Below are 4393 nucleotides of genomic sequence, written 5' to 3' on the forward strand. Positions count from 1 at the left end.
GGGATAAGAGAAAATGTCCACTGTAATGGACAACGGGTTTATAAAAATACAAAAACTAAATTAAGCTTGGGCGCTAAATCAGTGATAATAATTGTCCATTATAATGGGCATTGGGCCTCAGGAGGGTATACTAAGTAAGGCCCAGTCCACATTTTTACTGAATTATATGGACTTTACCATTATTCAAATTGTTAAAGACCACTGCAGATCTACAGTGTACACTATCATCTAGCACCTAAATTGTGTAAAGTAAATAGTAAAGCGTAAAAAAAATAATAGGTAGTCTAAAGTATTCAGTATACTATATCAATCTTCTTTTTAATCAAAATACAAAATAAACATTTCATTAAAATACAAAAAAATAAAAATGTTATCAAAATACATAATTAACATTTAATTAAAATAAAATAAAAAACAACTTAAGAGGACGCTACACCCGCATGTGTTGTCTCCGTCGTACAAGTGCGTAGCATAGCAAATTTTACGCTCAGCAGATCACGATTATTTCCGTTAATTTAATATTAGAGTGAATTGACCTATTATAAAAATTAAAGGCAAGATTATTACCGAGGGCTTTTAATTATATTTTAATTTTAAACCGAGTTATGACTATTTTAAAATTGTAAATTATTTTTACATCTAAAAATACTCATAACTCGGTTTAAAATTAAAATAATATAATAAAATGCCTATGAGTTGCCCTCGGTAATAATCTTGCCTTTAATTTTTATAATAGGTCAATTCACTCTAAATTTTAAATTAATGGAGATAATCGTGATCTGCTGAACGTAAAATTTGCTATGCTACGCACTTGTACGACGGAGACAACACATGCAGGTGTGGCGTCCTCTTAATATTTAAATGTACTGCCTTAAAAAATTATAAAATAAAGATTCTTCATTTTTCCTTTTAATAGCCTTGTAAAAATAACAATGCGTCGATAGTTTTTGCTTTAAGACAAGATCTTCTTTCCTCGATTACTCTACTTGCAGCACTAAATCCCGTTCACTAGCAGGCTTGCAGCACTAATTGTTGCTGGTAGAGCCAGAATTCTTATTGCCAATTTAGCCATTGTTGGTAAAATGTATTTATTATTATATTCATTACCTATTTATTCTTACTAAAATAAAATTCAGGTTAGACAGATAGAAACAAAAATACGAATTTTAGTGTGAGGTTATATTATGAGTTATGACTATCATGTAGATTATTATTAACAATTAATAAATTTAATTAATATGCTTTAATATTTTCTTTTTCCTCTAATTATTATTTAGTAGTTAGTACTTACCTAATTTTGAAGATCGTAAAATGAAGTAAATATTTGCTCACTAGTTGTGTCATTCGACCAGTCTTCGACAGACGACATAACACATTTACGCCATTTACGGTATTTACGCACAAGGCACAACGCTCAATGCACTTCAATCATTATTTATAGCAATACGAAAATTAACGAAATACAAAAATATAATCTATATAAACTACAAAGTGTAAAAGTGTCAATACGTTAAACTTGTCCCATTGGTCGGTAATATAAAATGATATCTGATTATCGGATACGGACTATCTAATTATTGAGAAGAAGAATTGTATTCCCATAATTATAAATAGATTACTGTAAAATACACATTTCCAAAGTACTGGTTATCGGTAATTTGTTTTGTCAATAGAAATCAAATGATAAACTAAATTTAAATGAAATCATTTATCAATTAATATTAATAATATTATAAAATATAAATGAAGCCTTGCCCATAAGTGTATGGTAAGTACATTATCTGTGTTTGTACGTTAGTTTTTTACGATAATTCAATTTTTAAGTGAGTTATGAGCATAATAATTAATAATATACAGTAAATTAAAAATGCTCATAACTCACTTAAAAATTGAATTATCGTAAAAAATCAACGTACAAACACGGATAATGTTCTTACCATCAAGTTTCATAATTGGTCGATTCGCTGTAATTTTTAAACTAAAGGAGCTACAAGTGTTCTGCTGAGCGTAAATTTGCTATATTACGCACTGGTAAGACGGAGACAACAAATACCACTGATACGTACTCTTAAACAGTGGTGCCCACTACCCAGAGTTGTGCGAGGAAGGAGGAACTGATTACTGAGTAGTGAGTACTGAGGAATCTTCAGCTGGTGGTTATTTCCCGACCCGCGACGATAATGTCAATTATATCCACGTATTGAGATATTATTATAGACTGTGCAGAGACTTCCCGAGTCCTTATATTTGCGCCACGATTTCGCTTCACAAATATATTTGTGTTCGTTGTCACTTGCCACTGGGATTGTGTTGCACGGCGTATTGTATAGACAAAATAAGTACATTACTGCAATGTTCAATTAATAGCCAATTGCAATTTGCAAGTATATATTCCATACGACTATATCCAACAATTATTTTAAAATATTAACCGTTGGTACTTTTTAGGGTATATCAATGTTATATATTTTTTATTTACATTGCCATTTTCAATTCCTTCGATAAAAAAGAATTTAGCCTACTGTAATAAGTTTGTTTATTAATATGACTAATAGTATAATAAATTCCTGTTAATCACAATAATATAAATAATACAAATACCTACTTATTATTATGCCTGCCTGATTATTATAAGTTAGTATATATTTTTAAATATTGTATTCAAAGATTTATTAGTCATATACCTAACAAAAATAACATTACTTCATAAGTCAGTTATCGACTATAGAATTCAACTACCTACTACCTAACCTACTAGAACAATATTGTAATTTTTAATGTTCATTTTTAAATTTTTACAGTTTATAGGTTTATAACTTTTAAGCTTATAAGTTATAACTATTTAACTATTAACTATTACTATTTATTTATTCTATACTTCTAAAGTATTGTGTTTAAGAATTAATAAACAAGAGATAAATTGGATCCCAATTAAATTAATAGATTGTACATACCTTTATATGAAATAACCAAAATGCATTCTGCTGTTATTTTTCAGTACGTCAGTGTCCATTTATTATTTAATAAATACAGTGAATAAATAAATTAATAAATAAAAACAGTGATAACGGATTTTGGCGAGCTGAATAATATATAGCGTTTTAATGTAACTCTTTTAATATACCTATCACATATGTTTTCTGAAAAAGTGTATAGTTCCTATTTTTATAGCATAGGATTAATAAATTATTATACGAAAGCTGATCATTTCTTAGTTATAATTTGTTTTTTAAATCGTCCAGATAAAAGAATGCTTTTAGAAGCTGATTTTGTATATCACTTCTTAGTTTTCATGGTTCATACTACGATTCTTAAATGACATTACAAGCATAGGCGCACATAGGTTGTAAATTTAGGGGGTGCTGAAATAATTTATAGTACACAGACCCGTGGGGAGCGAAGCCCCCCACTACACCACCCTAATACTATAATAATTGCATTGCAATAATTATAAATTTTATTAAAAATAAAAATAAATATTTTGTAATTATATTACAAGTTATAATAACATGTAATCATTAATTATTAATGTTAGACAAGATTTAATTTTCTGTTTGATATAGCAAATGTTTGCAATATAATTTCCCCCTCTATTTTATTGGTAAGATCACTCTCAATGCTAAGCGTAGATAGCTTGGTAAATCTTTCTATCTTTCTTGGTCCATATTGGTGCGTAACCAGTTTTTCAATCTACGCATAGCTGAGGAGTGTTCACACGTTGACGAAGAAATTGGAATTGTTATTCCCAATAGCTTACAGACATTTGGAAACGAACTTTTATAACATTGATTTTTCATGCCTTCATATATAAAGCTGGCTGGTAGACTATTCATTAAAACCATCATTTCTGCTGATAAACTAACTGTTGATATTTTCAAAATATCCTGATATACATAAATAGATTTATATAATAATATTTCAAAAGATATGACTATGTAATAAATATTTTAAATAGTTTATGCGGTGCTAATTTTAAACCTGGGAGTGCTAAGCACCCCCAGGCCCCAAGCACCCCCCTATGTGCGCCTATGATTACAAACAATATATTTTTTATTTTTATTTTTTTATTTGAAGTTCATTGGTATATTAATGTAGCCGAAATAATAAAATTAATAATTTGGTAAAAATCCGAAGTAAAAAAAAAATAATTAATCATCGAGATAATGAGAGTTGATGATGAAAGCCATATAATATGAAGTCAGTGAGCAGCCATCACCCATTCACCCATACCTAAGTTATACATCAAGAAGTAGAATTATTTACAAAATTATCTTAACAATGTGCACCTAATAGTAATAAGTATTTCAGAATTTGTGTAGTTTACACTCGAAAAATATTGATAAAAAATGTTTTCTGTCAAAAACCTTGAAAATGTAATCTAAGTTTTCTTTTA

General features: G+C 28.7%; 1 long non-coding RNA gene across 1 annotated transcript; it reads right to left on the reverse strand.

The window, feature by feature from the left end:
- Positions 1-299: 299 nt before the first annotated feature.
- LOC149058873 (uncharacterized) lies at positions 300-1496 on the reverse strand. The gene is made up of 2 exons (XR_016190392.1): positions 1292-1496; positions 300-1120 (listed from the first exon to the last, which is right to left on the reverse strand). It is a non-coding gene; the product is annotated as an uncharacterized LOC149058873 (long non-coding RNA).
- Positions 1497-4393: the final 2897 nt, after the last annotated feature.

Source organism: Diuraphis noxia, unplaced genomic scaffold (genome assembly GCF_037042655.1).
Source record: "Diuraphis noxia isolate RWA-SAM2 unplaced genomic scaffold, SU_Dnox_SAM2 contig0002, whole genome shotgun sequence".
Classification (NCBI taxonomy): domain Eukaryota; kingdom Metazoa; phylum Arthropoda; class Insecta; order Hemiptera; family Aphididae; genus Diuraphis; species Diuraphis noxia.